Genomic DNA, 27228 nt, shown 5'->3' on the forward strand with positions numbered 1-27228 from the left:
CTATATGCTATGGTTAAAACTATATTTGTGGGGAACAGCTTTCAAACAACAATGAAAAAGGTGCATAGTTTGACAATCTGACAAGATTATATGAAAGTAGAACAGTCTTGAAAAATCTTTGGTGTCTGGTGTCTATGACTTCTATAGTAATTAGCAATAATTCTTCAGACACATAGTGAGTGAATCAGTTTTTATTTGCAACTTTTTCCTTTGGGCAAAGGATGGATTCCTCTGAGGCTATTAACAATGTTGTATAACAGAGTTGGCACAGGAAATGTTTTCTGAATTCCAAACAACTAGCAGGCAATGTCTGAATGAAAGCTTGGTAAACCAAAGACTGCTCATACAGCAAGAATTAAAGGAATTCCTAAATTTGATGTTTAAAAAAATGACATAATGACAACACGTTAGGTCTATATTGCTGCTATAAGTCTCTCACCTGATGGCCCTAGCTGGTGAGCTACAATCGAGCATCTCATCCACTTTGGGCTAGAGTCCCATGCCCAGGAATTTGGATAGGAGCTGAGAAAAAGATATTTGATATCTCTGTATGACTAGAGGTATAACCACATCTTTAAAGCTGTGGGGGCCATATTCTGCTACATCGAAGGAGAGAAAGTCAGCCTGATATGAGAGAGAGGAATGATCTAGATGTGCCAGACCATGTGAGAACAGGACCAGAGAAAACTACTGGCTGGAAGTTTTCAAGTTAAGTGTTTTTATTTATCCTGAGACTTAGTAGTAATTTTTCCCTTGAGTTCTTTAAAATAACCACTGAATTTTTATAATATTACCCTCCCTTTTATTTCAAGTAATATGAGTTGCATTCTGCTACTTTATAATTAATACCCTAATAGAGGCAGAAGTTGAACCCCCAGTCTCCCCATGGCCTACATATGCTCATAAACAAACTTATACAAATACTTAACTCTGAAAATAGTAATATAATAACAGTGAATACTATTCAGTTCTTATATAGTTACCATATAATTTCACAACTGAGGCATATGGAGTTTTGGCAACCTTCCCAAGCTCCCACAGTATGTGACAACACTGAGATTTGAACCCATCCTAATTCTGCTCTTAAATACCAGGAAACATTGTCTTTCTGCAACCACATTTGCAGAATGTAAATGGTAAACCATATTTCTTTCTCTACAGATTTTGATTTTCATGTAAGTCTTTTTGCAAAGCTTTCATATATTATGTCATATGACCACCAGTTTCTTACTGTCTCTCATATGCATTTACAATGAAAAAGATACCAACATTTCAGGGTGCCTAGGTGGCACAGTTGGTTGAGTTGTCTGACTATTTCAGCTCAGGTCATGCTCTCAGGGTTGTGAGATGAGCCCCAAGTTGCACTCTGTTCTGGCTGGGAGTCTTGAGATTCTCAGTCTCCCTCTCTCTCTTCCCCTTTCCCCACTCGTGTGCCTTCTCTAAGTAAATAAATAAAACTTTTAAAAGAAAAAAGTACCAACATTTCATTTAAACTCCAAAATGTTTGGCCTTGAAGCTTGTTTTGATCACATATTCTTCCTACTGTTTAGTTTTCATTATCAGGGACAACTGAGTTTAATGCTTCCTCTACTACAAGTAAAAAATATGACTGTGCAGCAGCTTCCCTGTTTTCAGTCATAAACACTTTTCCCAGGCCTTATATATTCCACTGTCCTTCTGGCATATCAGGCTACTTTCTTAATTCCAGCATGGCATCTGTATGTGAAAAGGAGATATGTATTGCTAACTGGACCACAGAATGAAAATGTTTCAAGAAATGCTGATACCATATTCATAGAAACAAGGATCGTGTAGCTCTTCCAGAGTATCTGACTTCTATAGGCAGTCATCACACATAGAGGTAGCAGGTGGCCCAGGTTGCTTACTGCTATGACATACATCAAAGCCAAATGCATTTGACCTCTTTCATCTAAGTTAGGGCTCATTTAAAACCTACTAGTCACTTACACACTTGGAGACAAGTGACTGTCTTTCAGGGGAACTGTAGAGGGCAGTATTGTTGTGTATTTTGTACATATTAGGAAACTATTTCCACACAGCCAAACAACACAGGCCGGAACAAAGATAAAGCTACTAGCTTAAGACTTTAATCAATTTTTTAATGATACGGGGTTTATAACTCTTATTTTAAAGTCACTCAAAAATTTCACATTAGAAGATCTACTCATTCATCCCCAATCCTTATCATTCATTCACAGCTTCATTTTTTATCAACTCCCCTGTCTTAACGATTATATTTTTAAAAAAATTAAATATTACTCTGTTTCACACTCTGAATATAAATGATAGTTGTTCATTTCGGGTCTATTTTAATGTCATGGTCTAGAGGGTTTTTGTTTTTGTTTGTTTGTTTTGTGCTTAGTACTTCTTTTTGCTCTACAGAAGTTCAAGTAATATCCCCCCAAGATTACCTTTCAAACAAGATTTTTAAAAAAAGCTATGCTAGATATTTTATACTATGGAAATATTTTAATATTTAATATTGATGCTAAGAGAAAAGAGAAGCCAAAAAAATGAAAGAGCTTATATTAAAAAAGAGATTTACTCATGTTGCTCGAGGCATGTCTTTTAAAAGTGGAAAAAAACTGTTCTTTATAATGCTGTTCATAATGATTTTAAGTGAAAGAAAGAAGTAGTTATTCTCAAGATATATTGGTACTGACTGGCATTGGGGTCCAAGCAATGATTTGGTCACACACAAATAAGGACTCTGATGTCCAAACAATCTTAGTGCCAATCCAATCCAAGCATGTTGCTAAGAGACACAAAATACAGCTCCTGCCCCCATCTGTTTGCATGGTTAGGGTATAAGATAAATGTAAAACAAAAACAAAAACAAAAAAAAAAGAAAATTATGCAAAAGAAATATAACAATCCAATACAAGAAATATAGCAAAAAAATAATGTACCCTCTGTGATTCAGTGGTTCAAGGATTAGTTATTGTGAAGTTTACTAGAAGAAGATGTGGCCCAAAGAATGGGTAAGTTTATAGAGAAATAAAAACCGAGATGTACAACACCACATGGAGAGTCAGCTGTGTACTAAAATGGGAGGACAGCATATCGCAATTTCAGAATGAGTCCTTACATGACCATCCTTGACCAAATAGCATATTTCCAACCTAGAGTCTTCATTCCTGGAAATCAGGTCACCACATCACCTGTGAGTGAATTTTTTATTCTTTAGTTTACCCTCTCTTTCCCTCCTAAGAAAAAAACACAGTGGGATCATGGATCATCACCTACATTTGCTATTTCTCACTACCACCCCTTCCCCATCCCAAGGAAGTCTGTCAATGTAGGAGAACAAAATCAAACAAACAAAATTACTCTTGATTTTAATTAAGTTAAATCAAAAGTACTCTTTACACGTAATGATGGTCATTTGCTGACATGCCTGTTTTCTCAGTCTCCTGGACTGTTAGTCTTCAAGGGAAGGGACTGGGATATGGAATCTAGTACCCAGCACTAAGCCGAGCCACCAGACAGAGCATTAGCATAACCTGCAGAACTTGAAAACAGACCATTCCAGCCTCCAATCCATTAGTCCAATTGATGGGGACTCTCCCTTCAGTGGGCTCTTCCAGTGCTTTCTTTTGCACAAAGAACATTTTTCTAGTTACACACCTACTTCGGTACTCTGCAGCGAATCAGATTATAAATATCTTAGTTTATGCCATTAAATGTTTTATCTATTTTTTTTATATCTTCCATACCGTGTGGTAAATAAGCAAAACATGATAAATACTTGCCGGATTTATAGGATTCTCCTCTTTTCACCTCTCCCAGGCACCAACTTACCCATATATCTAACAATGATAGCCTCTTTGAAAATAAAAGCACCTTGCTTTAACCTTACATCTATATTTAACATTGTTAAGAGTTAATAATGGAGAGTATTGAGAATAGATTAAGGACCAGGAGGCTTTTGAAAACAGAGGGCGTATTTAGACTTGTCTGGCTGTGTAATGGAGCCTTCCATATGGCATTCTGTACCACCTGGCTAATTCCCTCTAATGACTCAAATACCTATTAAGAATTCTCTGAAATAAGAGCTTAACGAAGGGCATTTACAGGAATACATTTATTTTTTAGGACTCAAGAACCATTACAAAAAAAGTCAAACTACATAATGGAAAATATCCCTGAACCAATATGAAAGATGATTCAACACAATCATGTCCCTTTTGTTACAAAGTTGTTCTGGAATCCTATCAGTCAGAAATGTCATAGCTACAAGCAACTAACTACATATAGAGGGCTTACTAGAATCTTGGTCAATCTGCTTCTTAGCCTCAGACGATCAGCCTTGAACTGTGCAGTAGTATTTAATAACTGCTAAGGGGATATTCTCATTAAATTTTCACACAAGGTACTAGTTTTTCACTCTCATTTAGGAAATTCTGTTCAGTAATTTGGTGATTTGGGCCTTATATCTTTCTCACACATATAAAGATGTGACAGAGATTAAAAACAGAATTCTAAGAATTCATAGATACAGGGACCATGGGATTTGAAGTCAAACACATAACCTTTCCAGAAAACACAAGCCAGGCTCTCTCTGCCTCTCTGGGGTTGAAGCTTAATACCAAACATGTTTGAATTGTGGTGTTACCATAAAGTACTCTGGGGTCTTACAAAATGAAAAGCATTTTTCAAGTGGAAAATGGCTTCTATTTTTTTCTATGAGTATTTGGGAAAGGCTGACTTCATATATGATAATGAAAACCAACACAACAGAAACACTGGAAAAAAACACATTTACAAATGCATAGTTTCCTTAAAAAAGATGCTTTTAAAAAAAGCAAATAAATAAGATACTGAGGGTAAGGATGAAATTAGTCACTGAGCAGTGATTCAGTAACTCTTAGGGCCAGCTATCACTAATATTAGGATTCAAGAGCTGGAAAAAGCGCAAACATTTAAATAATCAAGCAGTTTTCAGCCTGGTTGTCATATTGCTGTGTTGTGAGCTATGTTGCAACCCAGCGGTAGCTAATGATAAAGTAGTGGCATTTTAAAAAATTTGCTCATTTATAATTAAAGTTGAATTAAGGTTACTTTCACTTAAATTTTGAGGTGCTTCCTGAATGATAAAGCAAGAGGATGGGTGATAGTCATTGCACTCTTGTGCTACCTCATGGACCGGTTCAAATGGCCTGTGAGTCTTAGTGGAAAAAGAAGAAACTGAGAGCTGTTACTCCAGTGCAACACTAATGCTTTTCTTCTCCATGTGCTTGGTTTCCTTGACTCTTTCAAATACCTGAGTCCCTCCATCTTCGACTCGATTTCACCTCCAAAGTTCTAGACTTCTCTAGTCTCCTAAATGTCTTCTTAATGATGGTGACGTGTTCTACCTTCCATCTAAATTTGTGATTTTTTTTTCTAGCCAAGTAACTATATACAGTGATTTAAAAACATGGTCTTCCTTTTGTTTTCAGTTTCTTCCCAGTGAATCTGAATTTCAGAAACATCTGTGATTACTCAGAGATTCAGATTCTCTCACTTGAACTCAGATCATGGGCCTTGATGACGCACCGAGGCTTCACAAAAGCCACAATTATTCAAGACTTTAGTCTCTTGGTCTCATGTAAACCATGAGGTTTACAACATTTTAAATCATTTCAATGCCCTGAGTAATTTCAAATATACTTAGCCAGGAAATATCTACATTCTAACAAGTTTAAACAATATCCTAAAGGTCACAAAAATGATTCTTTTTTTTTTTTAATTTTTTATTCATTTATGATAGTCACACACAGAGAGAGAGAGAGAGGCAGAGACACAGGCAGAGGGAGAAGCAGGCTCCATGCACCGGGAGCCCGACGTGGGACCCGATCTGGGGTCTCCAGGATCGCGCCCTGGGCCAAAGGCAGGCGCCAAACCGCTGCGCCACCCAGGGATCCCAACAAAAATGATTCTTTATTGCCCATAAACTATCTGCAAAATGGCACTGAGATATAACAAAAGTTCAGATGTTGTCTTTGTCCCATAAGAAATGCATAAATCACCTCATGATACAAAAAAATAAAAACAATAATAGAAAATAAACATTAGATAACAGTGCATGCTTTAGAGTCATACAAATAGAAAACTGAACCTTGTCACAAAACTCAGTATCCACATCTATAAACTGTACCTAACCAATTGGTATGATTATGAAATTTATGTAACACTTAATTGCCGAGGTTAGACATCACAGTAATTCAATATACATTTCTATCTATACCTACATAGATTTATGTGTACACACACATACTTTTCATTCTCTTTTTTTCTCCTACACTTACAGTAGCTTGGTAATTCTGGTATTTATTCAAGTCAGAAATTCTGGTTGCCTGTTCCACTAGTGAGCAAAATCAATCTCAAGCTTAGCTAGACAGACAGGCAGAGTTCATCAGTATTCCTTTTCTTTATTTTCTTCCTCCTTATACTCTCCTGGGCCCTCCCTCATTTTCTATCAGTTTCATGTTGCTCAACATGAGGGAGGCACCATCACTGTCTCAGCTCAATGACTGCCTCTCTCTCCTAGGAGAAAGCAGACTTTTGGGTCAGCTGCCAGCTTCCGCCTCAAAAGTCGAGGACAATTGCCCACTCTGTGCCTTGGTGATCATGTCCTGCCAAATGGTGGCAGATGGTGTCTTCCTTGTCTTCCATGGCCAGTCTGCTCCACTTCACTGGACTTTTCCACTCCCTCCCCCACTTTGGCAAACAGAACATAGACTTTTAAACCTAGTCATTTTTTCCATAATCCCCTTCAATGGAAAAGAGCTTTTAAAGGGCAGATTTTTTTATTTGGGTTTGGTCTTTGAATTACATAATCAAACCACGTGGTGTTGTGTCTGCCGCCGTTTTAACATTCAACTACCACATAAAACATGAAGGAAGAGCACCAGGGCCTGAAGAAGAAGTTATCTCCTGGGGACCTTTCTTTTCTATCCACACTCGTGAAATGGTGCTGTAATTTTGTAAAACTATGCTTTGAAACAAATTCAGCTTCCCTCTCAACGTTTAGTCAGTTTCAATATTATTGCCTTTCCTCCAATCGTAAGGGAAGAAAAAAATAGCCCACATCTGGATAACTGAGATAGTTCTTTACCACAATGCTGCTAACCACCTACCAGCTGGACATTCCTGCCTGTCTCTGAGACATGCGCATGCCTAATTGAACCAAACTGAATCTATCTATCATCTATCATCTATCTATCCATCTATCTATACACACACATATGTACACACAATAGACAATATATAAATAATAAACATATATATATATTTATTGAACCAAACTGAAAAAAATATATATAAAAGTCATAGTCAAAGAGTAAGGAGTTTGACACATTTAATGACATCACTTTCAAACCATTTGCATTCAGAAGTATTTCTGAAAATGAAAACAAAATCCTGTGAATTTTCTAAACTCTCCGTTTTCTTTGAGTTATTTAATAAGAAATCATTATGGACCTTTTCAAGATGTCCCCATTTATTTCTAAGAAAAACCACTCAAGCACCATCTTCAATATATTTGTGATATTGTTTCCTGTATTCTCTTGTGCCTAGAAGGATACCTATCCATCAGTCTGGTGTTGAAGGGACAAAAATCTCCTATCCGAGTCTTGTCTTCTCAGCTTCTTCTGAAAGAATCACAAAGTGGGTTATGTGAAAGGTACCCGGGTTCTGTCATTTGAATACATGGTGACCTTGGGCAAGTGACTTCACCTTGAAGCTTAGTTCCTCTGTGAAATGAAGATATTAGCAGCAACTACCTTACAGCATGTTAATCTAAGATCCAGCATAATGAGCAGAATAAACACTTTCAAAAGTTAGTAATATTCTTTTATTCATAGGGAATCTGTGTTTCTGGGATAGGGTAGGGCTGGTAAGGGGCAATTTTAAGATAGTATTATATTTGAAAATATCTCTGAACAGAAGATAATGGGAGGTGAAGTGGGGACCTGTTGCATAATAAACTAAGCCATGGGTAAAAAATATGCAAAGAATGAGATATTATTTTACCTAGGTGAAAGAAATAAGCACAAAGGAGGGAAAGATGATGAGAAAATACTCCTTCATATTTGATTGTTCATTAAGTATGAACTATGAGCTGAGCACATAGAATATAATGGTGAATAAAACAGGTGAAAAAAGGGGCGCCTGGGTGCTTTAATGGTTGAGCATCTGCCTTTGGCTCAGGGCATGATCCTGGGGTCCTGGGATTGAGTCTCACATCGGGCTCCCTGCAAGGAGCCTGCTTCTCCCTCTGCCTATGTCTCTGCCTCTCTTTTTGTGTCTCTCATGAATAAATAAATAAATAAATAAAATATTTTTTAAAATACAGGTAAAAAAAAAGTTAAACATGTCATTAGATTCAGAACATAAAGTCCCATGTTAGATATGAACAAGAGGACTAATCAAGAAATTGGATTGGAGATAACTACTTTTAATACGTGGGCTCCTCTGTGGAGAAGGCATTCAAATTGAGATCTGAATTAGAAGATATAGCCAGAAAAAAAAAAAAAAAACATGAAGGCAAGGACATAAGGAGGGAGTCTAACATGCACACAAAAAGTCTTACATCTGACAAATCTGAGGGCTTTCATGAACTGTAAGGAGAGCCAGCATGGCTGGAGTGTGGTGAGCAAGGAGTTGCAGGTGGGAAGGGGAACCTGTAGGGCTGTAAGGCTGCACGTGAAGTCTGGATGATGTGTTAAATGTGATAGGAAGCTGTTGAAGCTTCGTATAGCCAGTGCCTTGGTTTAGCTAATTTTAAAATGATCTTTCTGGAATTCTGGAGGAAAATAGAGTCCAGAAATCCAGGAGGGAAATTATAAGGCCTAGAACAAAAATGAGAACATGTTTATGGAGAGAAGAGGACAGAGTGGAGATATATTTTGGAAGCATCGTCAGCACCACTGGCTGATGGACTAGACTGTAAGGGAGAAGAAGACAGGGGATTGAAGGATCATTCCCTGAGTTATGGCAAGACCTGAGTTTTCCATTCAATTAAAATGCATATTTGCAACCTGGAGAAGGAAATATTGGAAGAGGTCTGGAGACACTCAGATTATTGAGGCCCAGGGTGCAGGAGCAGGGGTAGGCAGGAGGGAAGAAGGGAAGGTAGAGCATAGCAGTTCTGGCCTGAAGCTAAGAAGGGGCAGTGGCCATATGAAGAAAAGCAGTCAATGGAGTAAGCCAGGTGAGGCATAGTCTCTAAATGCTCCTTTTATTTTCAACTTTTTAATAACATCAAAAGGCAATCCATGGTGATCCCAGGCTAGAGCTTGGGCATCTTCCCTGAGGCTAAAGTAGACAGCAGGCAGCAGAAAAGAGAATGACTGAAAATTAGAGAATGAGGCTTTTTAAGAAACATGCTTGATCTTGTACTATCTGCAGCTGACTAAACCAGAAGGAGAAAACCTCATAACTTTAAAAAAAAAAAAAAAAAGTGCCAAGACAATTGAATATTTGAAAAAGTACTCTTTTCAACATATGGTGCTAGAAGAATGGGATATCCACATTAAAAAAAAAAAAAACTCAAAATGAATCATATACCTAAATGTAAGAGCTGAACTATAAAACTCTTCAAAGAAAACAGGAATAAAATTTAATGATCGTGGTCTGGGCAAAGTATTCTTAGACATGACACAAAATCACCAAAGGAAAACTCAGATAAATTGGACTTCATAGAAATTGAAAACTTTTGTGCCTTAAAGATATCATCAAGAAAGTAAAAAATAAAAATAAACAAAAAAAGAAACAAAAAACCCCACATGGAATAGGAGAAAATACTTACAAGTCATATGTCCAATAAGGAACTTGTATCCAAACCTCATAAAGAACTCTTATAACTCAACAACAAAAACAAATAACTCCATTGAGAAATAGGCAAAAGATTTGAACATTTATTTCTCCAAAGAAGATACATAAATGACCAAAAGTGCATAAAAAATACTCAATATGATTAGCCATTAGGGAACCAAATCAACCACAATGACATATCATTTCATCTCCACTAGGATGACTATAATAAAAAGGTAATAGCATTGGTGAGGATATGGAGAAGTAGAAACCCTTAAATATTGCTGATGGGAAGAAAGCATGCAGTCACTTTGGAAAACAGTTTGGCAGTCCCTCAAAATGTTAAACATATAATTATAATATTACCTAGCAATTCCACTCTTAGGTATATACCCAAAAGAATTGAAAATACATGTCCACACAAAATCTTGTACGTGAATCCCCACAGCAACATTATTCAAAATAGTCAGGGAGAGGGGAAAAAATACCAAATGCCCACCAACAGAGGAAGAAATACATAAAAAAGTGATATGTTCATAAAATGTAATATTATTCATCCATAAAAAGGAATGAAGGTACAATTCGTGCTACCACATGGATAAATGTTAAAAAGGGCTAAGTGAAAGATCACATATCACATCACTTCATTTATATGAAATATCCAGAATAAGCATATCAATATAGACAGTAGATTAACAGTTGTCTAATGCTTGGGGCTTGGAAGGAACGGGAAGTGAATGCTAATAGCCATGAGATTTCTTTCTTGGGGTAATAAATGTGTTCTGAAATTGATTGTCATGATGGTTGCACAACTTTATGAAAATATTAAAACCACTGAATTGTGCACTTCAAATGGATGAAGCATATGGTATGTGAATTATACCTGAATAAAGTTAATTTTATGTTGTTAAAACATAAAATCAATTTGTTCTTACAGAACAGTTAGGAAACCAGATGTTAAATAATGATATGTTTGCCCACACTGAAGCTAATATAACATAATATACTGCCTTTTAAGCATGTCTTCAATTTTGTCACTTTACACTAATTTGCCCACTGTCAACGTGAATATATATTCAAGAAATATCATCTTCCATACTGAAATCTTCTCAACAATAGATGGTTGGCATAACAGTTTGGCACAACATCACACTGTTGGATAAACACAATATCCTCATATTTCCTTCTTCCATATGGTATTTTAACTGCTTTTGGTCAGTTTCTTGAAGTAACATTCCATCAAATTATTTATCAATGCATTTTTAATATTTAAGTACAAGGCCTTAACAAATTACTGAAAAAAGGGCAAGGTTTCACCTGTACCTGTGCATCCTGCCTCCACATTGACACAGAAGAGCATCTTGGCAACTTGTGTATGTAGGGAGGATCAGGAAAGGAGGGTACCTAACCTTCTGCCTCCTGGGGAAGCAGATGGAACCACTACAGTACTGGCCACTCAACAGGTGTGCCAGGGTGAGGCCCACAGCCTCTACAGTAGATGGGTAAGAGACAAAAACAATAAATAAACCCACTCAAATACTGCTGTGTAGAATAAGCATTCCATCAAAGTCTAGCACAGACATCAAGCATTAATTTAGCAAGAAAAATTCAGAGATCGAATATGAAAATGATTACCTAGGAACACAATTCTTAAAAGGATAGAAAATGTTCATCATTAAAATATAATTATAGTTAACCATAGATATCATGTTCCAGAGACCTAATAAGATATCATAAATATTTTTACTAGAGGACAGAATTTAAATTTCTCTGATCATTTTCTAATTCTCATCTTAAATTAACTAACTTATTTGGATCTGAACTCTGTGTCATTCACTTGCTGGTTTTGTGATCTTGGAAAGTTCCTTAAACTTTGGAACCTAACTTTCTCACGTAAAAAAAATATTTAACTACTGAGAGTGGCAAGAATCAAATCAAATAATTCATATGAAGGACTTAATATTATAGTTAGCACATAGTAGTACAACAAATAGTAATTATTGTTATGATTATTACATTGTCATTACTATACTACCCAATTCCAGTGGACTAGGATAACAGCAGTCTTGCTACTTAATTTCAGACTCACACTGATTTCTTTTTTTTTCTTTTTAAGATTTCATTTATTTATTCATGAGAGACACAGAGAGAGAGGCAGAGACACAGGCAGAGGGAGAAGCAGGCTCCATGCAGGGAGCCCGACGTGGGACTGGATCCTGGGACTCTAGGATCACGCCCTGGGCTGAAGGCGACGCTAAACTGCTGAGCCACCTGGGCTGCCCATATTATTCATACTGTAAGGAGGCTTATTTATTTTAAATTTTGTTGAGATTCTAAGGGAAAAAAATTATTCCTTCCTTTGATTTTGATTTTGCTGTTAAAGATAAAATCTAATTTTATTAGGTGAATCTTAGGGTCCTATTTAAAAGTAATTTTCGATATTTATTTGGCCAAGGAATCCTAAAGATCCACTTTTTGCTGCAAGGGTATGACTCTAATTGCTAATTGCTTCAAAGATATACTGTGCTTGCTAGAGATCCAGCCCAAGTTGGCAATTTATTCACACAGGGATCATTGTCCTGTGTAACAGAAGCCAAGCTGTTAAGTGTGAGCCATATTCTTTCTTTTTACTGTGAACCTTTTATTCCTACTCTTTCAGTTCGGTTTCTTTATATTGTTGGTGGTTGTCAAGATTCTGTGCTGTTTCATATTTTTAAATAAGTAACCTGAAGGTGAATATGAATTTGCAAATGCCATGGAAGCAAGAGATGTAAAAGCTCCAAATTCAAGTATTTGAAAAAGAGACCCCCTAATTATTTTGAGGAGCAAGGAGGTGGTAATACTGCACTTTGAAGGTGATAGTGTTTTCAGCCCCTGTTAACACGCGGAGCCATTGTGCCTGGCTGCTTCTGTGTAATTACACCAGTAACCAATAGAGGGAGCATACAGCTCATCTGCTGCCTGGAGTTCCTATGCATGAGTAGCCCATCACCAGCTGTTCCATCCATCCATAGCATCATTTATGCCCTTGAGGCTTTGTGTTCCTGACAACCAATGAAGAGGCACTGCGGGTTGCCAGCAAGTGCATGAGGAGGCACTCATTTCAAAGGAAGCAGCGATCAAATCCACTGGGGTTCACAGGTTAACAGCAATGGGCTGAGCCGAGTGGGTGAATTTAATGTTAAGGTGCCCAGCTCATACTGACTGAGGAGAGGGTTCGTTTATGGCTCAGATCTGGACTTTCAGCATTCAGAGAAGGGAGGGAATGCAACTGTGTAAGATAAGTCCATTTTTTTTATACTAGCACTACAGATCATCCCATTCTTTTTCCACTGAGTCCTGTTACATGATTTAATTTTCACACATCACATCAGCTATGGGAGAAAATGATGGAGAATAATGTTAACTAACACTCATTTTGGATTCTAACATATTAGAAAGAAAGAGATGATCCTGAAAGAGAGCTGGGTTGATGACAGGTTAGACACATTGTGATGGTAGACCAGTGGAACTCATTTACATGTTCACTTAGGTGACATTCGTTTGCAGACATTCACATACATCATCTCATCTGTTAGTTTCAAGATGTAATGTTCATTTCACTGATGAGGAAATAGAGGCCATAGGAATTAGAGAACCTGCCTAAGAGATACAGCATGATCAGGATCCCATCTGCCCACCTGCTAGTTCTGTAAGTGCTGGGCTGCTTTATAAATGGACTCGATTCATGTTTCCACAGTGTTCAGTGGAACTCCACTTCCAAGGAATGTTCACTGGGATGACAAACCATAGCTCCTCAAAAATGGAATCTTGGCATATAATATCTACCTCAGAGCTGATTCTTACTAAATGTTTAATAAACCAAATCAATCACTGAGTTTGAATTAGGTTATAGAATAAGTTTAACACTCAGGGCTTCTGATTTTCACCCCCAGTATCTACCCATTTCTAGATCACAGTAACTTCCTATGTCTCTCTCTCTACCTCTTCTTTCTCATGCTTCCTTCTTTACTTCCTCTTGCCCTCCCTCCCTCCCTTCCTTCCGTCAACAAATATTTATTAAATGACTATGACATGTCAGGCACTTTGCAATGTGCTAGAAGTAAAAGGATGAGCAAAAGCAGAGTTCTAGCTGTCACCGAACTTACAGTCTCGTGAGAGAGACAGACATTATTTATAAAAGAAAAATGCCAAGAAATATAGGTCATGGACCTTCAGTAATCGGTTAAGATACAGACTGGGGAGGGAGAATCAAGTGTAGGTTTCTTTGAAGGGACAACACTTGAGGTACTGAGAGATGAGTAGGAGTTATCTTATGAATCTTCAAATGATGGAAAGGAATCATTTTTTTTTAAAAAAAGAACAACATATATAAAGATTCTATAGCTAAAGTGTGGCACATTTGAAAAACTGAAAGAAAGCAAGTGTGATTACAGTTCAGAGAGCAAGGGGGAGAAGAAAACACATTGGAACATTGGGTAGTCTATCTGGGGCCAGTAAGCTGTGATACGATTTTTTTAAACAGGAAGTGACTTGACTGAATTTCAATATCAAAAATGTACTCCATATACAGGAACTCTCTGCACTTTCTGCACATTTTCTCCAAAAACCTAAAACTGCTCTAAGAAATAAAGCCTCTTAAAAAATGTGTAGAATAGAGGGAGAGGCAGAATAAAGTCTGAGGACAAGCTAGGAAAATATCACAGTTCTCCAAGACAAAGAGAACCAGGGACTGAACCCAAGGGACGCCCAGAGGTTAAGGAGCTGAGGAGGAACAAGCTATGGTGACCAGAAGACGTGAGCAGTGAAGTAAGAAGGAAACCAAGAAAATGTAGTATCCTTGAAACCCAGTGAAGAAGGTATATCAGGAAAGAGGAAGTGATCAGTGTGTGAAATGGCTTGACTGGGCAATTATTATGAGGCCTGAAACAATCATTTAGAAAAATTAGAGGCCATTGATGACATAATATAAGGAAAAGTTTGGTGGAGCTAGGGGGTGGTGCATAAGTAGACTGAGGCAAAGACAGGAATTGGGGAGAGTATAGTATGGAGTTTAGAACAGTTTTGTTGCAAAAAGAAGCAAAACATACAAACTAATGGATAATGCAAAGTTTGGTTAGGATGATTTTTTAAATCAGAGAATAATAACATGATTGTGTGGTCATATTTTTCAAAGTTTAGCATGTATAAGATTAATTTACTTTTGTAAAAAAAAAATGCCAATTCCAAGACTACTGCTTTAAGCGTATGGGTACAAAAAATACGGAAGACAAAACTACAAACAAGATGGAAACAGTACAATCAATAGATGATGGCTCTCTAAAAGGTTAGACTGGACGGAATTCTAAGACAGATGAAGGACAGGACTTAGGAAGGAAAAGGACAGTTCCTCTATCATAATATAGGGAAAGAGGACCAAATGCAGAAGTAACTGGTTTTGTATATAATTGATCCGTGAACAATGCATGTTTCAACTGCATGGGTCAAGTTGTACATTCTTTTTTTTTTTTCCATAAATATAGTACTGTAAATTTATTTTCTTTCTGATTTTCTTAGTAATATTTTATTTTCTCTAGTTTACTTTATCATATTCCTTTAACATACAAACTGTCTGTTGCTCAAGTGTTTATGTTATTGGTAAGGCAAGTTTGGTCAACAATAGGCCATTAACAGTTAAGTTTGGGGGGAGCCAAAAGTTATATGTGGATTTTTGGCTGCATGGGAGTCAGTGCCCCAAGCCCCAAGTTATTCAAAGGTCAACTGTATTTGATATCAGGAAATTGGGGGTGATTTCCATAAAATTAAGTTGGCAATAGGTTATCCATGGGACAGAACAGCTGATCAAAAATAAAATACAAAATAAATAAACTCTTCAAATGATAATTGATTTGTATCAGTTATAACCATATCAGAATGAGTTATTTGTCTTTCAAAGAGCCCATTATGACACATCATAGCCCCTAGATTAGAGTCAAGTAACCCTAAGTACAGATCTATCATTATCTCCCCTGTGATTCCTGTAAGCAAGTGACACATCAGAAATAATGAGTCATGAGAAAGACAATGTGATTGGTGCTGAAAGAATGAACCCTATACCATGTCATGCCCCTGCACTAATTGTTTTCCAGAAGCCTTAATTGCCTGTCTGGGTACTCTTTGCTCCTCAACACCCTGAATGACAAGTTGGTAATTCACTACTGAAGACTTGAACAATTTGATAAGATCTATCAAGCACTCCTTTTGGCTTCCTCCTCCTGACTAGACACATTGCAGTAGTATTTAACACATTAGTACAACACTGTTAGAAAGGGACTTATTCCCAAAGAAAATAAGCCTGACTTAAAAAACAAAATATAATAGCAACACAGGGGAGCATGTCTAGTCTATTTATTTCATGCAAAATGCTAAAAACAAACCTAGAAGCAAAATTAAGAATTTTAATTTTTTTTTAGAGATTTATTTGGTCATGAAAGACACACACACACACACACACACACACACACACACAGGCACAGGCAGAGGGAGAAGCAGGCTCCATGCAGGGAGCCCAACGAGCCCGACGTGGGACTCGATCCCAGGTCTCCAGGATCACGCCCTGGGCTGAAGGTGGCGCTAAACCACTGAGCCACCAGGGTTGCCCAAAATTAAGAATTTTAATTTTTTTTTTTTTTTTTTTTTTTTATGATAGTCACAGAGAGAGAGAGAGAGGCAGAGACACAGGCAGAGGGAGAAACAGGCTCCATGCACTGGGAGCCCGACGTGGGATTCGATCCCGGGTCTCCAGGATCGCGCCCTGGGCCAAAGGCAGGCGCCAAACCGCTGCGCCACCCAGGGATCCCAAAATTAAGAATTTTAAATTCAAGGATAGCTTATAGGAAAGTGTAGCTAGATATAAAATATTTGTTCTTTCTCTGAACAGCCTCCATTTCTATTTCATTTGTTCTTAGCTAATACTTTGGTTGCTATATCACTCAGGATTTCCATTATTTATGAAAGGATTAAGTAGAATTCTGGATTGTGGCTTGATGTATAGCAAGATCTGAATTTTTGCTTCTTTCTTTGAGTAATGGGATGGGACTCAAGTAGTCAGTAATAAATATAACAAGAATTTGCCTCATAAAAAGAGAAGCTTCTGGAAGAACAGCAATGGTTTTCTTCTTCTTGTCCCTATTTTATTTTTATTTTTATTTTTTTAATTTATTCATGAGAGACACAGAAGGAGAGAGGAAGAGGCAGAGACACAGGCAGAGGGAGAAGCAGGCTCCATGCCAGGGAGCCAGACGTGGGACTCAATCCTGGGTCTCCAGGATCACACCCTGGGCTGAAGATGGCACTAAACCACTAAGCCATCTGGGTTGCCCTCTTCTTGACCCTATTATGGACTGAGTTGTATTTCCCCAAAATTCATATGTTGAAGTCCCAAGCCCTAGTACCTCAGAGTCTGACCCTGTTTGGGGATGGGGTCTTATAGAGGCAAATAAGTTAAAATGAGATCATGAGAGTAGACCCTAGTTCAAACTGACTACTGTCTTTATAGGAAAGGGAAATTTTAAGACACAGATGGATGCAAAGGAAAGACTCTGAGAAGATACAGGAAGAAGGCAGCTAACTGATGCTTCAGAAGAAACCCACTTTCTGCTAACACCTTCATCTTGGATTTCTAGCCTCCATAGCTGTAAGAAAATAAATTTCTGTTGTTTAAGCCACCTAGTCTATGGTACTTTGTTAGACGGTCTCTGAAAACTAATAAGCACTTTTTCCTACCCACTCCTCTTTCTTGTCATAGACACAACATGTTATTTTAAAAGCGTGCTGATCAAGTAGGAGTTCATGGGAAACCTTTTTGTATGGGATCAGGGGATCCTTAAACCAATGCTACTTTGTAACAGTCTGGTGACTGTCCTCTAAAGTTGGTGAAGGCCATTAGACTCATAGCTGGTTGATGCACTTTGAATTAATATAAAAGTTCAAATTTAGGTTTATTACTCTGATGTTTGAAATATAAGCACTTGATTAGCATTGAGTTCTATATTTTCACAAAATTAACTGAATGCCTGTGAGGATAGCCTGGTGTCTGAATGCAGCTAAGCTCCCTAAGAATCAGGGCTTCTTTGAATTGGCACTGTAAACGAAACAGCCAAGTGGGTAGCTCCCCAGGACAGCCTGGATCAGTAGGACACACACATGAATCACACTGCATGTCCCCAGTACATCCCCTCTCTCTATTCCACAAGTACCCCTTTCTGGTCTCAAAACTTCCTTTATGCTTTGCCAATATTTCTTCAGCCTGAAATTCCTAACCCCAGAGTCATCTAATCAAAATCCTGTCATTTCTTTAAATTCTAACTGCAGACTCACCATATATCTAAAGCAAACAGTTTGGTATTTAGCAAAAACAGTTAGCAAAGTGCCTGGAATGAATTGGGGTTTTATAATTCCTAGGTGGTTCTTCTGCTAAATTGCCAGTTTTCTTATTTAGGCTGTAGGGATGTCAGCAGGTTAGACCAGTATATTTCTGCAAGATCCAGGATATCTCAGGATTGCCATTTGGGCCCTTCTAGGCCTGATGTAATGGGGCTGTAAAGAAGAACAAGTTTTAAGAAAGGCAGCATTTGAATAATGAACCAGGCAAATGAACCTAAAGATGAATAGACAAAGATAACATTTGTTTCAAAGCCAGGAAGTCCAACAGGCTCAAGGGTGCATGACTGGGTTGCAGATGATTCTTGAGATTTCACTTTTTGAAACATTCAGAAGACTTCAGCTCAGTTTTCTGTTAAGACGAAGGAAGAGAAGGAGAAGAAGGGGGAGGAAGAAGAAGAGGAAGAGGGAAAGAAGAGGAGGGGGAGAAAAGGAAAGGAAAGGAAAAAGAAAAGAGAAAAGAAACAAAAAAAAAGAAAGAAAAGGAAAGAAAGTAAAAGAAAAGAATGAAAGAGCCTTCCCTGGTTTGCTGAGAGTTGGCACAGGGCATAGTGATATGCCAGTTTTACCCTCGCTGCAAGCTTAGTTCCCATCCCAAATTATCAGCAGGCGTCTGCTGCACACTCATTTTCCTTCTGCTACACTCCTTTTCCCGTGAAGTATGTTTTCTCTTTCTCATTCCCATATCATTTCTTACATATTGGTTGTTCTGTTGACTGGCCACCGACTCACTCAGACACTCTTTCCCCAGCTAAGATACAGCTCCAAGAGGCCCTACCACAGGAAAAAAACAACCTGGAGAAACTCTCTTTTCATAATAACAGGCACTGACACTTGTTAAACACTTCGTTACTTTCTTAGTATGACTGGATTGCAAAGCTCTCTTCAATTATTGGATAAAAAAAGACAGGTAAACATACACAGCCCATGAATGCATAATTAAATCAATATCACAAAGGAAAAGGAGGGAGGAAAATCACATTTATGCCAGCGAATAGCTTGTTAATAAACAGCTGCTGCCACCCAAATACTAAAAGACACTATTGGTTTTAGTGTTAATGAAGGATGCAGTGCAAACTACTTTTCTTTTAAAGAGTACAGTCTGTGAAATTCATGAACTTCTCTGGTCTCCAGTATCCTTCAGTGTAGAGAAAGCTATGATCAAGTTGAATAATTCAGAGCTGCAAGGCTTTTAAAATTTTGATTAATACAGTGCCATCATTCCATAGATAATAAAACTGAAGTCTAGTTTATTCATTAACTCAACAGACCTGCGTTGAGCATATACTATAGGACAGCCACTCTGTCAGGCACCAGGGATAGAATTCAAGAGCTTCAAATCTAATGAGGAAGAAAGAGAATACAGACAACATAAGAAATGTGAGTCTCAAGGAGAGATGAAGAAAATGCAGAGTACATTAACTTTTTAAACCTTTAATCTCATTTATTTGTCCTCTTTATTTTTCTCAACTCCTGGATATTCGGCTTCTATGGGATCTAGAAAATAAACCTATCCATATTCTTGTCCTGAATTGGTATAAGAAAGCTGTAGACTGTGGTGGTTTTGTGGACTCAGATGGATGTGAAATCTGGTTTCAGCATTTGTTAGAAATGTGAATGTACACTACTGCTTACGAGAAAGGAAATTGGTATCAATCACAAATGTGGTCACAGATTAAATGAGTCATTGTATATAAAGCCTGGCATGTTTTATATAAGGCCAGACACCTATTTCAGTGAACCTTAGCTGTAAATATGATAGCAGTGTTTCTCATTGCTGATGTTAAAGGAAACTTGGTGGGTTAGGGGCAGAGAGATGTTAATAAATGAGTGGTAAGAAAAATAAGCTACCCCTCTGAGAAAATGAGCTCATTAGTTCTCCCAGTAAGCAAAGTAGTGTCATTTTCCTTAAGATATTAAATTTTTAAGATGCTAGCGTCCATTGTAAAACTGTGAGTTTAGAAGCCACTTTGAGCTTGTTTGATCTTGCAAGGGATACCTCCATTTTAGAATACTTATATCTCCCTGCACTTGTACAGACTAAACAAAACATGGTTTGGTTTGGTTTTGTTTGTGTGTTTGTTTTCATGCTGAGCACACCCATCTCCTATTATTGATATTCATTTCTTAAAAAGTTACATAACAGAGTTCAGCTCTGGGCAGAATCTGGAGTTCTAAATGAGCTAAGACAGGGTTTAAACAGAGAATTTTGGTTTGGTCACTAAAAGTTTTTAGATTCATCATGATTGGGGGAGGGGAAGGTATTATTAAAAGATGACGCTTCTAAATAAAACTGTTGGCAAACCGCTCCTGAATCATGATTTTGAGGCTGTGGGTGATGCTATGGCCTGGGGAGACAGGCTGTCTCAGAGTTCTAATTCTGGCTCTGGTGGCACCAGTGGGGATTAGTGATTTATATTAGTATCTTCAGCTTCTTTTTCATAGGTTTGCTTTTTTTATCTAGCTACAGGATCCATAAGCTATGGCCCATGGGCCAAATCTGGTCTACTATCTATTTTTTATATGTTTTTAAGTGGTTGGAAAAAAATCAAAAGAAAAGTAATATTTCTTGCTATTTGAGCATTATATAAAATCCAAAATTTTGGTGTTCATTATTAAAGTTTTATTGGAACACAGTCAATACCCATTTGTTTACACTAGAATGGCAGAGTTGAGTAGTTACAATAGAGATGATCTGGCCTGCAAAACCTAAAATATTTATTCCCTGGTACTTTCCAGAAAATCTTTGCTGACCTCTGATGTGGCATACAGAATGAATACTAGAATTAAGTGGGGATGGATGAACATTCTACCAATTCCGTAAAAGAGCACTCTTCAATAAACACTCTTCACAAGTGTGATCATAAGATCACACTCCAAATGGGTTCACAAATGTGCCAAATGCCTTCTGGTTGACATGGCAGCCACTAGAATTTCAAGGGATTACAAACATTTCAAAATGCCCTTTGTATCATTTTAATAGCCTCTTTCAAATGTATATTTTAAGGCATTTTAAGTAGGAAGGGAATTTTGAAGCAAATTTTTTCTTAAATAAAAGAATACATAGTAGCAAAAACATGCTGATTTTCAAGGCATTTATTTAATTCATGTTCAGAATTACTTGTGTATATAGAATTATGTTTTCATACCATAAACAACTCCTACTCACATTCTCTAAATGATTTCCACACATTAACTAAGAAAAAAAAATACAAGCTTCAAGACTGCCTACAGACTTAGGCAGACAAAAAAAAAGAGATTGTCCTAGTTGCCTTTGGGTAACAAATATAATTGCATGGATTTCGCCTTACTGTACTAACACAAAGGTGGGGGAGTTAAGATAAAGAGAGTGGCATAAATTAAATGCCTTAGCAGCATATTTAACTAATGATTAAGAAAATGACCAACTTTTATGCCTGTTTTTTGCGAGAATACTATTAAAATATCTCCACATTTTCACACAAAATAGACATCAAATACTGGTTTACATTTTTAAATGTCATTTAAATGACAGCAAATTAATATAACCAATGACTTTATTCATCCTAAGACGAATTGTAAATATAGACATGGGTGATAAACTATCATTGCAGGGGCCAAATAATTATCTCAAAAATAAAAAACTGGCCAAGCCTTCTTCTTTCTCATAGACACCCAGAGCTATCTCTCAGAACTATCTATTTTCATATGGCCTATTCCATAGTGCAGCTGCACTGACCATCTAAATTGCTTCAAGTTTTGGTAAATTAAAAATTGTACAGTCTCCAGACCCAGGAAATGTTCCGCCTAGAAAGAGTTCTTTTTATAAATGCATGAAATAGGTCTGGAGAGTTACATTATCATAGAACCAGTAGAGAAAACAACTAGACCAGGGGGATAAAAGTAAAAACTGATTAACTGTATCCCATGTGATTACAAATAAGAGAAAAAAATTTTTGTCACATTTATGCATGCATGTATACAGATGGAATAGATAGATGCATAGGAACATAGAGATAAATAGCTAAATATGGAGAAAAAGATAAATTGATAAATAGAAATTAATAAAGTCTCTGGACCCCAAATTTAAGCTATGGATCTTAATCTAGAGTCCACCATTGGGTTTCAGGGAGTCTTTGAAATCCCCCAAATTGTTTGCAATTTCGTTAAGTATTTACATTTTTCTGACAAAATGATATACAGTGCCGTTTTTGGATTAAGTCCCCATGCTCCCTAACTTTTCACTTAGCTCATAAAAATGCTGAAATTTACAGAAGTGATACGCAATAGTCAGAGGGTACTGGAAATAATTAGCATAGTAACAGCTAATGGCAGGATAGATGACACCTTCTCCTTTTGTGACCTTTCCAACATACGAGTAATATTAAGTGTGCTTGCTGGTGGCTAGATAGTGAGTGATAACTTGGCTAGCATGTGAAGGGAGTCTCTGAAGAAGCTGAGACAGTTTTAGCAAAGTGAGCTCCATAATGAAGAATGCTGAGCTCCAGCATGAAACAGTTTTCCGTAGGAAAAAATTACAGATGCACATTCCTTCTGTGATATAGTTATTCACATATAAGTAAGGCATCTGCAGGCAAGTGAGTTTTTCTCTCCAGTTTTTTACGACAGGATAGCTGTGACCTTAGAACATACCTTCAAAAGAACTGTAAGTGGGCACCTTTATCTAGTCCTATTTTTATGATAGGCTTAAACATAGAAATAATTGCAAATAAATGAGAATGTCTATTCTCACTTCAAGTGCCAAACTCTTAATACAAAAATATCTATTTCCCTTAGTAATAATAAAAATCTGCTTGCTCATATTTCAGAAATCAGGCTCCAGCCTATAACACTTCATATTTTTAAGCCAGAATCTATATAACTTCATTTTGATTTTCTGGAACTTTACCTTTGTAATGTTAAGTCAGTCACACTCATACACACACACACACACAGACACACACACACGCACATGCATTCACTGATAGTGTCAGCTATTTGACCGTTGATAGAACTTATTGGGGATCCCTGGGTGGCGCAGTGGTTTGGCGCCTGCCTTTGGCTCAGGGCGTGATCCTGGAGACCCGGGATCGAATCCCACGTCGGGCTCCCAGTGCATGGAGCCTGCTTCTCCCTCTGCCTGTGTGTGTCTCTGCCTTTCTCTCTCTCTGTATGACTATCATAAAAAAAAAAAAAAATAAAAATAAAAAAATTAAAAAAAAAAAAAAAAAAAGAACTTATTGTGCTTCAGTTTCTTTACCTGGAAATGGAGACAACAGAGCTGGCCTCCTGGAGCTGTGATAATGATCAAATTAAATGATAGATACAAAGAGCCTGGAACATTGCCTGGGATACAGAAAGCTAGATACAAATAAAGCTATAGCTACTCTCATGGATTCCCTACTGCTCTGTCTAGATCCTAGAGGCTGGTATGTTGGCTACTGATGACTCACAGAAGCCTTCATGGAAATTGCTCTCCTTTGCAACAGGGAGCTGCTTCACCGGAGTTTATCTGTCTCCCCTTTCCCCATCACAACTAGACTAGCTGATGCCAGGAAACCATGTCTGGTTCCTTTTAGAGTAGCTCTGAGGGGGATTCCAGCTCTGGGGCCCCTGCAGCATCAGCTGAGACCTCAATTGCAACTGTGCTGTGGGCCAGCTTCTCCTTATGCCTGATCCTGCTTTCCTTGCTTCTCGCAGATGAAATATCTCCAGAGGGCATTTCCCCCACTACATGGTTTAAAAATCTGTCTATCTGTCTATCTATCATCTATCTATCTATCTATCTATCCATCTATCTTCTATCTCCAGTATAATTAACATACAGTGCTATATTAGTTTCAAGTATATGATATAATGATTCAAAAATTTTATGCATGACTCAAGATAAGGTATTTTTAACCTCCTTCCCCTGTTTCACCCATTCCCCCATCCACCTGTACTCTGGCAACCATTTTCTTCTCTGTATTTAAGAGTATGGTTTTTTGTTTTTGTTTTTGTTTTTTGTTGTTGTTCATTTGTTTGGCTTCTCTTTTTTTGTATATTTTTTATTGGAGTTTGATTTGCCAACATATAGTATAACACCCAGTGCTCATCCCGTCAAGTGTCCCCCTCAGTGTCCATCACCCAGTCACCCCATCCTTCCGCCCTTCTCCCCTTCCACTAACCTTTGTTTGTTTCCCAGAGTTAGGAGTCTCTCATGTTCTGTCTCCCTCTCTGATATTTCCTACTCATTTTCACTCCTTTCCCCTTGAATCCCTGTCACTACTCTTTATATTTCTCAAATGAATGAAACCGTATGTTTGTCCTTCTCCGATTGACTTACTTCACTCAGAATAATACCCTTCAGTTCTATCCACGTTGAAGCAAATGGTGGGTATTTGTCGTTTCTAATGGCTGAATAATATTCTCAAATTCTACATATGAGGGGAATCATGTGGTATTTGCATTCCTCTGACAGGCTTGTTTCATTTAACATTATACCCTCCAGATCCATCCATATTTTTGCAAATGGCAATTTCATTATTTTTAAAAAACAATATAAAATATACATACTATAATATGTTCTTTATCCATTCACCTGTTGATAGATACTTGAGTTGCTTCCACATCCTGGCTATTCTAAATAATACTAAATAATGCTGCAATAAACATAGGGATGCATATATCTTTTCAATCCACAATTCACCTTTTAACGTCACTATCCATCAGAGAATGTTTCTCCAGAATCCAATAAAAGAGCACAGACAAATATAGATAAAAAGTTGTCTTTCCATTCCCCTGGAATTGCTGTTAAGATCAAAATCTGAAGAGAAAAACTACTAAAAACTCACCTTCTAAGTTGAAAACCACAATGGAAGTTGTACCTAGCCACTTCCCTTCAGGGCTTACAGAAAATGCATTTCAGAGAAAAAACCCCAACCCCATTTCTCTGCCCCTGACTATGACAAGAGGAAAATTAGGACAGAGAAAGTGCCTCTTGGAGAAAAGTTTTCAAAATAAACCCTATTTTTTTGAAGGGGAGGAAAAGAAATTTTCTCAGCCATCAGAACAAGTCAGGAAAGCACAGAGAGTTGCTGGTAAATTCTGAAGTATGCTAGAACTGTCACTTATACTTTCTCCAAGTTGAAGACTAACACGAAGATTTGCAAGTCATTCAATCTGCAGGGCCTGAAGCTCATGGTTCATGGAGAAAAGGGAAAGATGACAGCATTGAAGGAAGCGGTAATAGCGAAAGAGCCTTTGTTATCCCGCCTTAGCAGACCAGGATATGTGAGTTTCCTGGTAGCTGGATAAGAAAAAGAAAGCAGCTGGCCTTGGGGCCTTCTGATGGTATCCCATCTAACAGGACCATGCCTACATTGGAAAATCCTACTATGTGAAGCAGATTTCCCATTCGAGGGATCCTGAATAATTCACAAATGTACTCTATGAGTGAATCAGCTTTTGGAGAGGGAGGTAATAACCAGTCAGTGTTAAGAGGCTAACCTCAGCAACAGCTTCTGTGTAGACACACTTCTATCTTCTTCCATCTTTCTCTTGGTGGCATTATCAGAAAGGAAGGCAGAGAAATGGGACATAAAGAATTTCCCTCCACTTTAGCCATTAGAGCTACAAAGAGGACTTTGCTGCACCAGGGGATGGAGAGATCTTACACAGCAGGAAATAAGAGTTCAATACAACCAAGTTAGGAGTAGCTATCGCCAATAATAAAACCATTTCATATGATTGTGAGTCCTCCATAAACCCAGTAAACATACACACTTCAATGAGTATTTACCCAGCACCGAGCATTTTACTACACCAGGTGTTAGAGACACCAAGATGAAAAGAAAGAGGTGGCTCCTACCTCTTATGGAATACACATTTCTTGTCTCCTTTTCCAGCCTGCAGTCTCTGAATCTCTGTCTTCCCCCTCTGACAGACTATTCTTCAAAGAAAGTTAAGACATCATCATCCATTAATTACTCTGTTTAGTTCTTTTAAGTATCATAAGGAAAATTTGCCCAGAACACATTTTGAGAAGCAAAGAGACTGACTGCATTTTCTTGAAATAAGTACTATATGTTAAATTCTGCCAACATTCCTTTCTCAACCACATTTCCCCAATGCTTAGCACTTGGCCATAAAAGTTCACTCCAGTCTACAATTTGGCATGCCTGACAGCAAAGTCTTCAAATTTGCCAATTTGGCTAAAATCCCCATTTTGAATAAGAGGTAGAGAAATAGGAAAAAAAAAACTGGAGCGAAATGCTATAAATCATGGAATTATTTAGAGACAATCCATTTCATGGGATAATAACAAGTCTGAAAGAAGCTAATCCTAAATTATGGTAGATTTGTTTTCAGATAGATTTTTTATAAAAATTTAAAACATGCATAGAAATACACAAACAAATCTAATATACAAAGATCTGAGACTTTCAATTCTACTGAGAAATCTTTTTTTGTATTATTTACACATAGCTATTACTTAATTTCAGAGGATATTTCAGACTAAAGCAAAACAGAAATGACAACACAAAAACTCCTATCTACATAGCATATATGGATATATATACACACATATATATAAAATTATAAAGAATTATATACTATAATATAATATCCTATAATACAAAGAATTATAAAGATATACAGCACCTATACCAACAAACTGTGTGTGTGTGTGTATATATATATATATATGCGCAAAGTACATATATATATATATGTACACACTCATACACAAAGGTGTGTGTATATATAAGGTACTAGATTATTTGGCAAAGAGCTTTTGGGAGGCTTTTGTTAGTTTTGTTGGAAATCAGTATTGGCAGGTGAGATTAAAGGATTTAATCCTAAACATTGATATACCTTGGGTAGTTGGGCTTGAGGTATTTGTACATAAGGACAAAATCATGTTGGATCTGCAAACATCATTTGTAGGATGAGTTTTCAAATGATTGAGAGAATTCCACAGACAAAGCCTATATAGAATAAGAATGTGTTCCTAGGATCTGCTGCCAG

At 37.4% G+C, this 27228-nt stretch overlaps 1 protein-coding gene across 5 annotated transcripts in view; it reads right to left on the bottom strand.

Moving 5' to 3' along the window:
* The window catches only part of ARHGAP24 (Rho GTPase activating protein 24), a 726334-nt gene that overhangs the window by 238297 nt on the left and 460809 nt on the right, over positions 1-27228 (bottom strand). Inside the window, exon 1 of one of the 5 annotated variants that reach the window (XM_055312967.1) lies at positions 26069-26198. The exons of the other annotated variants lie outside the window; for them this stretch is intronic. The gene's annotated coding sequence lies outside the window, so the exon portion shown is untranslated. Of the gene's footprint in view, positions 1-26068; positions 26199-27228 lie in introns of those variants that run through there. 5 annotated transcript variants of the gene reach the window in all.

This window comes from Nyctereutes procyonoides, unplaced genomic scaffold (genome assembly GCF_905146905.1).
Source record: "Nyctereutes procyonoides isolate TBG_1078 unplaced genomic scaffold, NYPRO_anot_genome, whole genome shotgun sequence".
Classification (NCBI taxonomy): domain Eukaryota; kingdom Metazoa; phylum Chordata; class Mammalia; order Carnivora; family Canidae; genus Nyctereutes; species Nyctereutes procyonoides.